Source organism: Quercus suber, unplaced genomic scaffold (genome assembly GCF_002906115.3).
Source record: "Quercus suber isolate HL8 unplaced genomic scaffold, Cork oak 2.0 scaffold_71, whole genome shotgun sequence".
Taxonomy (NCBI): Eukaryota; Viridiplantae; Streptophyta; class Magnoliopsida; order Fagales; family Fagaceae; genus Quercus; species Quercus suber.
The window spans coordinates 1,510,582-1,521,119 of record NW_027069536.1 but is presented as its reverse complement, the minus strand read 5'-3'; positions in this window follow the sequence as shown (position 1 = coordinate 1,521,119).

The window sequence follows — 10,538 nt, the reverse complement described above, 5'->3', positions numbered from 1 at the left end:
AAAAAAAAAAAAATTATTGTCTTCCTTGCGTTACACAACTATCTTTCTCTCACATTCCTTTCTTCCAACTCAGATCTCTCTCTCTCTCTCTCTCTCTCTCTCTCTCTCTCTAAAAACATACGATATACTAGCAAATTTATCTTTCTTTTGACTGTCACAACCATCATTGCTTCAATAGTTTGTGTAAAGTTCAAATTTCCCACAATGAGGGACCCTGGCAGCCAGGCATTGGGCTCAATGTTACCCAGCATTCAAGCTACAACTTGCTTTGCTTTTATTCCTTAAAATTATCCAATATATGCTTCACTTGTATCAATTTGCATCATTATACTTGCCATAATCACGGTTATAGAAGGCTCCTTTTCTCGTCACAATGTTCCTATCATCTTATTCCGAAGAAAAATCAAATAACTAGTGTTGACACCCAAAAATTGAAAAAGGCAAGCCCAACACAAACCAAGTCATGGGTATTAGGGTCATATTTTTATATAATTGGCATATCCAATGATAAAATTCACTGTAATTGGGTCTTAGTTCTAGTGTGTATAAGAACATCATGACGTAAATCTACAAGTAGAATTATTGAAAACATGAAGAATACTTAAGAAATAGTACAAGAAAAGCTGGAACAATTGATCTCGACACCTCGCTCAATACTCGTCAATCTATCGAAATTTAATGAACATCAATGCAAGGCTCAATACCTCTTGATCTATCAAGATAAGTGGATTTTGAATTTTCAAATTTGCTTTCAGTCCATGATGATAATGCTATTCTAGGGTTTCATGTACTAGGTTTCCAGAGCATATAAAAGCTATCTTTTACAGTGCACCATCATCATAGACACAAAGATACATATTGAGATACGCACTTTACAGGACCTACTATGACTTCTTGTGCACCTTAGGATTATTACCAAGCTGCCTCTAGATCTACAAGCATGGATTAAAGAATTTTGCATCATATAACAACAATCAAGTTATTGTACTGTTAATCACGTACTGAGATCCAAACAAGGAGAAGTATCTACAAGAACAAATCCAATTGTGTATTAGAGTTGATACTGGGATAGGTCAATAGGTTTAACTATAGGTTAGTATTTTGGAATAGGCTAGTGGGGTAAGATCTCTTATACTTGTAACCACTTGTTTCTTGATTAGTGGATTCTTCGCAAGTTATGATTTGAATTTACCCAGTGGAGTTTTTGTCTGCAAATATTTTCCCATCGTGATCAAATCACAATGTCAAATTTATTTTCTATTGTATTTGATTCAGTTTGGTGATTTGATTATGCCTCCACGTGATTTCCATGTAATTTGAATAATTAATCAACTTGGATAATTGAATTAATTAACTAGAGTCAATTTATAACCCAACAATGGACCTTATGTGAATGTATGGGACCCACGGTTCAACGAGAGCAAACCCACAAAAGAGAATGTTGGGACCCATAAATAAGGGCCAAAGCCAAACAATGGAAAAAGAAAAGGCCTTGAATAAGGTACAAATGACCCAAGAAAAGGGATGCAGAAGTAAGGGTCTTTGAATGAGACCAATCTGAGGCTCGATGAAAGGGCAAGTCTAAGGATTCACTAGGAGAATAACCACAAAGATCAAGTTCCCTCATGGAAGATCTTGAAAGGGAAAAGAGATCCCACCATAGCAAAAGTAGATTTGGATTTTAAATAAGAAAGTCTCAGGATTCTAAGAGGAAGAAGATGTCATGTGAAGACTAACCAACCAACGAAGGAGAATGTTGAGGAACTTCGACTAGAAGAAAACCCAAAAAAAGGCACCCAACAACTTTAGAAGGTCACTAAAACTGAAGAATCATCTATACCATTTGTGGGCAAGAAGTTCAAAATCTGTGAAGTCACTATCATAGCAGCAAAACCTTCACAATGTTCCTTTCTCGACTCTACAAAGGGATCCACATCTGTTGACCCAAGCCATTGCATGGTCTAGTTGGGGAAGGGATCTTTCATAAGGAGAAAGATTTAAGGTGTTTTCAAGGAGTAAGTTCCCAGGAAAACAAAACAAGAATGAAAGGGAGAAAGAACTATGAAGAGATCTCATTCCAATGGTTAATAGCAGAACCTGTAAAAGGGGGAAAGTGGTAATTGTAGGCCTCTCAACTATAGTATAAAAAAGGGGTCAGCCACGCAAGGAAGGCAAGTAACACCCAAAGGAAGAAAGCACTTTCACTAAAAGAAAATAGATAGCCGAGCCAAGATCCTCCAAGAAAAATATTGTAGAAAATAGAAATTTCAATTTGTAGTAGAAACATTCGGGGGCTTCGCATTGATCTAAAATCTAAGTTCTCACAAGCCTTGTAAAGTCTTGGACCTACTAAAATCTGTGGAGTTTGGGATTCAAAGGCTTTGTGGCTTTCTTCTTGAGAATTTGTATTTTGGTTCTATGGCTGAATAATAAAGTTCATTGAAGTGCTTATTCTCTCTAACAACATTTTTTTAGTTCCTTCATATATATATTTTGAGTTTTCTTGTGCATAGATTGGTCCAGTAAACTGATCCTACTTGGTCATGATGGGACCAAGCTCAATCCTCCATTACTCAGTATCTCTTTCTTTGACTCTTAGCAATCCCATTGATCTTTATTGAGATTAGGCCTAAGGAACTATAAATAAAAGGTCTCCACATTTATTTGCAACTCCATTGGGGTACTAGGAAAAGGAAAAGGAAGAAGTAATCCCTTTGCAAGCATGACTCCTAAACTTAGAAAAAACAAAAATGCAAGTGCCCAACCAACAACGTCAAAGCTTGTTGGTGAAAACGAGATAGCCTTACGCCTTAGGGCTAGGAGAAGGACAAAACCCAACCTAATGTCCCAAATGATGGAGATGATGAGGAACCCACAGCACAAAGCTCTCCTCCTTAAAGAGGGAAGGACACATGATGTCAGGGATAATGCCTTACCAAAAAGGAAGTGTAAGAGAAATGGGACAACCAGAAGGAGGTTCAGTGGTAGGAGGTGGTCCCAACTCACAGTATCTCACAATGATAGATGTAACAACTCTACTTAAGCGAGAAAGGGAGAAGCTGCCCTAAGAACCCATGCAGTTCTCTAGGAAGCCCCCTTGCCCTGCAAAGCTCCTTAGAAAATCTTATCCCAAGGACTATAACTCCCCCACATTCATTCTTTATGATTGAAAAAAATGGATTGTCATGGAACATGTCAACAAGTTCCTTGACGCTATGGGCCAATATGTAAGAGATGTGGAACTATGCCTAAGTGAATTCTCCAAGTCATTAACAAATTATGCATACACCTAGTATACCACCTTAAAGTCTAAGTTCGTTTATACTTAGGAACACATAACAGAAAGGTTCTATGCAAAATATTTTCATGTGGAGGATAAAATAACTTTTACAAGCTTGCACATTGTCAAACAAAATAATGGGAAGGACCCTCTAGAATACATCAAAAGGTTTTGGGATACTTAGCTAGATTGCTATGGCAAGTATGAAGAAAATAAGATAGTGGAAACATGCATCTCGAGAACTTAAGTATTATCCAATTTGCTGATTTTCTACAAAAGGCCAAGAAAATGACACAATCTTTCAAATTAGTAGTAGAAAAGACCAAAGAAAGGAAGGCATCAAGTCCATATGCCATGGCTACCACACTGACTGTGGGAGGAAAGAGGAAAAGCCCTAAGGGAAGGTCATTTGAGGAACCACCTACAATATTGTGTACTCCAAGGGAACTAAATTTTGTTCTAGACATATGGGTAGCATATGCAAGCCAAATTAGGTTGCAAACCCAAACAATAGAAGAAGAGAGGAAGCATTCTCATCTACCTCCTCCATTGTTACATCCAGCATGCTACAAAGGATTGTTGGATCCTTCACAAACTCTTTCACAAGAGGTTCCACAAAGGAACTTCAGAGCTCCCCCAAGAAGGATTTGAAGTACAACAAAACCCCTTACCCAATCATAAGAGGAAATGGGTAGTGGCAGTGGTCATCCATGGAAATGCAAGTGATGTAGAAGGAAATGAAGCAGGCAAGTCCTTCACAACCTAGAGTTAATATTTTTTAACACGATTACTAAATGAGTTGTGTTCAGATTTACCAATATAGTCAATAATCCTATCTTGATATGACATAAAGACAATCCACCAACGCGCATTGCTGCCCTACCACCAATGTCACAAAGAATAATATCTCTTTTTTTTTTTTTTTTTCTTTTCTTTTCTTTTTTTTTTAATGTCAATGCTAAAAGGACCAAGGTTCGCACTTTTCATTAATGCTAAGTCATAGGGAATAAGTTGTTCTCATTACGTCCGTTATTATTGATGTTTCTCTTCCTCTCTCATTTCTGTTTTGAAAATAGAGTATTACAAAAGCTTGATGTATATGTGGAGAAATGGAGTTGATATATTTTTTTTTAACCTTTTATTTTTTAAAGTTGAGTAGAGAGATGGGGTAGGTATTATTAAAAAACTGTACATGAAAAATAAAATTTAGCCAAATAAACTAAACACAAACGAACACTAGCTGTATTTCAAACTCTTTTCCAAGTCATTGTTAGGTTTACTACCTGCTTTCATAGAAATGATGTCCTATCACTTAGAAAGCTCATGCCATTCTCAGCTAGAATTGTAAATAAAGACAACTAAAATCCTTGTGAAAGAATGAAAAGAGCATTAAATATTCAAGGAGACATTTCATGGTGAAATTTTTCAGAAAAGGATAAAGGATGTATTTTTGTGTCATGTGGATTGGTTCCTCATATTTAGCTTCAAAAGCAGGGTGATTTTTTGTCATGCATTTGAATCTCTAAGTTGGGTAGACTTTGTACCTCACATTAATGAGAGAGCATATATGGCCAGATCAGATGATCATACAATGCTTTAAAAGTTCAATTCTTTCGTTTCGTATATTATAAACATTGCTTGGAAAACGAGCCTACCTATTTCTTTTCACATTGAGCTGTCACCAACAAAAAAGATACAATAAGGAGGGCTAAGCTTTCGAGACTTGAAATCCTTCAATCTGGCCCTTTTAGTAAAACAGGGCTGAAGACTTCAAACTAATTCTTCCTCCCTGTTTTCTCGGGTCTATATGGCTAAATATTTCCCTAATGGGCAGTTCGTGGAGATTGAGGTAGGGAAGAAGGCCTCCTTTGCCTGGAGGAGCATCATAGCTGCCCAACACCTAGTAAAACGCGGGATGAGATGGTAGGTTGGCAATGGTTGCCGCATTCATGTTTGGCAAGACCAATGGATTACTAATCGGAGTTCGTATAGGGTGGTGTCACCTGAACGGCTTGGAAATCAGATTAAAATAGTTTGTGAATTACTGAAAGAGGGGGGCAAGGAGTGGGACATAGAGCTAGTTAGAGGGCTCTTCTTAAAATAGGATGTAGAGGCGATTCTAAGTACCCCCATCAGTGAATCAGTTGCTATGGACAAAATGGTTTGGGCGAAAGAAAAGAAAGGTAGTTTTATAGTAAGGAGCGCTTGTAGGCTGGCTCAGGAAGTAGAGGCAGCAGGTGGCAACGCTGGCTACTCTAACTCGACTAAGTTGCATGGAGCATGGAGAGGGGTGTGGGGTATGAACTTGCCTAATAGAATTAAACATTTGTCCTAGAAGGCCTGTAATGGGATACTGGCTACTAAAGACTCCCTTTTCGTAGAAAGATCATGGCCAACAACATTTGCGAGGAATGTGGTAGGCATGTAGAAACGGCCATGCACTTGCTCTGTTTTTGTGACCGTAGTATAGAGGTATGGAGTTCTTGCAAACTTTCTCTTCCAATCAAAGTTCTTGAGTCTTGGAGTTTCTTGGACACTATTAGTAGACTTCAGATTTGTTGGGAGGCACAGTAGGGACTATTGGAGAGATGGGTAACGATATGCTGGGGTTTATGGAAGAGCCGGAACGAGGTCTAGCATGGTGGGAAGAGGCTCCCTGGGTCTATAATTGTGAGAAACTCCGTGAAACTATTGGAGGATTTCCTATCCGCCAATGTGAAGATGAACTGGCCTATTTCTGACGCCCAAATCTCGGCTTCCTGGAAGCCACCTCCGCCAGGTTACTTTAAGATTAATGAGGACGGGGCACTATTCACAAAGTCTAAGCAATCCGGCGTGGGCGTGATCGTGCACGATGAGGAAGGGAATGTGGTTGCGGCCATGTGTAGAAAGCTGGACTTACCTCTCGGTGCGTTAGAGACAGAGGCAAAGGCCTTGGAAATCGGGGTGACTTTTGCCGAGGAGGCGGGGCTTAGGGACGTGGTGTTTGAAAGTGATTCGCAACTGACAATCAACGCTATTCACAGCACTGGGGAGGCAGCATTGTTGATTCAGAATGTCGTCCATGGCGTGCTGTGGAAAGCCCAGACTTTCAGGACTTTTGATTTTCTACATATTAAAAGGCAAGGAAATGTCCCTGCCCACTTGTTAGCTCAGCAGGCTCATAATGTTGAGAGTTTGCTAGTTTGGCTAGAGGAGTGTCCTAGTCAAGTGGCACATGCGTGTGCTAAAGATGTATCGTCTTTTCAACGTTCTGAACAAAAAGTATTGAGTATTTCCCATCAAAAGAAAAAAAAAAAAAAAAGATCATATTATCCTCTTATATATATATATATATAGAAAGAGAGAGAAAGAGAGAGAAAGAGGGGTTAAAGTTACACCTGATGTAATTTTAAGTAATATTACATCACTTGAATTTTTTTAATTGAATTCAAATTTTGACAAATCCACTATTAGATTAAATTATCTTAGCATATTTTCCATACTTGCAAAATTTCAATATGATCAAAGATTAATAGTTTATGTCATCAATTAATTGTTTAAATTCAAGTTTTGTAATTTTAAAATAATGCATAAAGATGAGTTTATAGATTGAATAACAAATAATATTCAATTGACATGAAAATTAGCATGAAAGTTAAAAACACATAAAGCATGTAGTTCAACGGTGGAAATTTTAAAATATGAATTATATAACAAGTTATTGAGTGGTGTAACATTGCTTAGAGTTACACCAGGTATAACTTGAACCCAACTCATAACTTGTTATTGAATTCATATTTTGAAAATCCAACCGTTAAATTACATATTCTATATGTTCTTAACATGCATACCAATTTTTATACCAATCAGATGTAATTTACTATTTGATCCATAAACTCATCTTTTATTCATTATTTTAAACTACAAAAACTAAAATTTAAATAATTAATTGATAACATGGCTATTGAACTTTGATCATTTTTAAATTTTATAAGCATGGAAAATATTCAAAGATAATGTAATCCAGCGGTGAATTTATCAAATTTCACATCAATTAAAAAATATTGAGTGGTGTAAGATTACTTAAAGTTACATAGGTGTAACTTAAACATAATCCTATAGCATCCGCTCTTGATGATAGCTTTTTATCACCAAATCAAGACATCAATCAGTTTTTAGTATAGGTATGGATTGAACCTCAGATCTCTTATTAAGCCATCAAAAACTTTATCAGTTGAGCTAATTTGAAATTTGATAATTAAGGTAATTATTAATAGAAAATTATTATGATTGTATTTATTTATGGAAATATATTTTCTAGCATTAGTCAACTATTATGATTGCACTCGTATAAAGAATTACATATTCCAGTTACAATTTAAAGAAAATATAATGAACCGAAATTTTAACGGAGGGTTTAAATATAGAAAAAAATTTAAATACAATTAAATATATATATATATTAAAATGATATGTAAAATTATGATATCTCAAAAGTTTTTATGGAATAATACTATGATATCAACTAATACTCAAACAGCTTCAGTTTTATATAGATTATAAATTATAGATTACATAATATAGATTTGAGTGAGTTAGGCCATTGAAGTCTCAAAACTCAACCTAGCTTATATTTGAGTTAAAGTCCATAGCTAGGGCAACACGTTATGGATGATCAACAAATTGTAAACTTTGTTCTGTTGTATGCATATGGTTTTACTATGGATTGCATGTTATATATGTGAAATGAGATGTAGCAGACTTTAAGCAAATATAGGTTAAAAAATGTTACTAGTTAGTTCCATGTATAGGGTTTTTCACAATATTTGGAAGCTACTTCTTTCATAACTCATTTTTGTAACAAATTGTACATCCTCACATGTCGTGAGATTCTCAGGCAAGGTTTTGAAACCCAGACCGGACCGGACCACACGGTCCGACCGGAAAAACTTCAAACCGTTCAGCTTTACGGTTTGTTTAGGGTGAAGAATCGTTCCATGCAAAAAAAGCAGGGACCTGCACAGACCGAGGTCCAACCGCCCAGTTCTGTGAACCGTGATCGGTTTTTGAGGTTCGGACGATTTTTTTTCTTTTCTTTTTTCAGCTTGTCCGGTGAATTTTGGCCAATACACCGGTATGAATTTATGATCAGATCTAGAAGAAATGAAAGAACATGAAGAAGAACAAAGACTGGAAGGAGATTTGATAATTTCAGATCTTGAACAAAGGGATTTGTAAGGAAAAAAAAAAAAACACAAACTACATTAGATCAAAAAATAAAAAACAGTCGCCGATCACGCTTGCTTAGCAAATAAACAGTCTGCGCCAAAACAAACTCCACACTTGCTCAGCAAATAAACAGTAAACACAAACTACATTAGATCAAAAAAAAAAAAAAACACAAATTACAATAACACGTATCTTCGTCTTCTACCAACACAGTCGTTGATCACGCTTCGTCTTCTGCTGCTGCTGCTTCTTCTTCTTCTTTCTTCTTTTTTTTTCTTCTCTTTCTTTTTTCAGTTGATGGAGCTCTGTAATTTCCTCTTTTTCTCTGAGGTATGTGTTTATCTTTCTTTCTTTGGAATTATGTTACTTTTTTACTCCTTTTGAATTCCTAAGTCCCTGTCCCTCACGTGGCTAACTTGGAAATGATGAAAGGATTTAATTTTTTAATAAAAGCAAAAATATTTCAGCCATTAGATTTAGATATTTTTTCAGCTACCCAACGTGATGTAACATGATTGATAGGTGCACTAAATATTTTAAGTATTTTTAAGAGTAATGTAGTATTTTGAAAGATGCTACGTTCACAATATTTTTACAACAAATTACAAATGGTTAGTTGTTATTAGTTCAAATTTGAAACTAACACTAAGATTATTTTTTTGCCCCAACGATAACAACCAATAATAACCTGTCATTTATGATTTGTTGCAAAAATATTATGGGCATATCATTTCTCTAATATTTTACACAATTTTTTGCTATAATTTGACACAAGGCAAAGTGTGAGTAATGAAAAAAAAAATTATGGGTTTACATCTATACCACTCACATCTTATCACGTGGCAAATCATGGCAAAATTTGTATAAAATGTTATATTCGTATTATTGCTCTAATTTTAATTAATATTTATAGTCAAACATATAATAATTATTAAATAATTCATTCTCAAAAAAAAAAATATTAAAAAATTATTTCAATTTAAAATTATTAAATAAATTATTTTTGTGGGGCCAGAAAATCGGGTAGCCTTGGCCCACTCCAAGCCAGGCCCAAGGGCCCGCGCCGAGGATGCATGAGGGGTCCGAGGATGGAAGCGTGAGAACCGACCCCTGAGGAGCATATCCGAGGATGGCCCCGTCCTCAGACATCCGAGATCTCGGAAGAACACGAGCACCGCCCCACCAAAGAGGGGACTTCTTGAATATCCGAGGAGGAGAGGGTCCAGTGCCACGCGTCGGCGCCGGGAGCACAGCAAAGAAGCAAGTCTTAAGCGAGCTGTCACCTCTGCATTGAATGTGCTCATCTAACCCCCTCCTGGCCGCATTAATAGGGATGTAACCCCTTGACAGGGTAACATTGATTATTGTGAGCCACTCAAGTACGGATGAGGCGTCTAATAGGACGGACGATCAGAGGAAAGGCTAATGGATGATCAACAGAAGGAAGGAGGGGATAGGAGAGAGAGAACCATATAAGAAAGGCAAGCAAAGCAGTTGAGGGGGGGATTTTTTGATGATTCAAGAGAGGGAGATAGAATGACTCGGAGGTCATGTTAGTTTCAGGGGGGGGGGGGAACCTCCTCAGACGAGGGCCGAGGAGCTGCCCTTAGTTGTAAGTTGGGCTCACTCCCCTTCAATGGAAAAAGGGTTGTTAGTCTGTGAGGGTCTAACCCTTCGAGACACTCTCTAAAAATGTATTGTTGGGGAACCTTCCTAAACCGAGTCCCTACAATTTTTATTTTATTTGAGTGTCTTTCTAATTCTTATATAATAATAATAATAATAATAATAATAATAATAATAATAATAATAATTATTATTATTATTATTATTATTATTATTATTATTATTATTATTACAAGTTTAACTAATCAATATATAAATAAATAAATAGATATTATATTTAAATTTGCTTAGGATTTGATATTTCTTATTTGTCTTGTAAAAGTTATGATATGAAAATATATATTTGAAATATAGATATTTATATTTAATTGGATAATTTTAGTTAAATTTTCTATTTATACTAATTTAATATATTTATTTA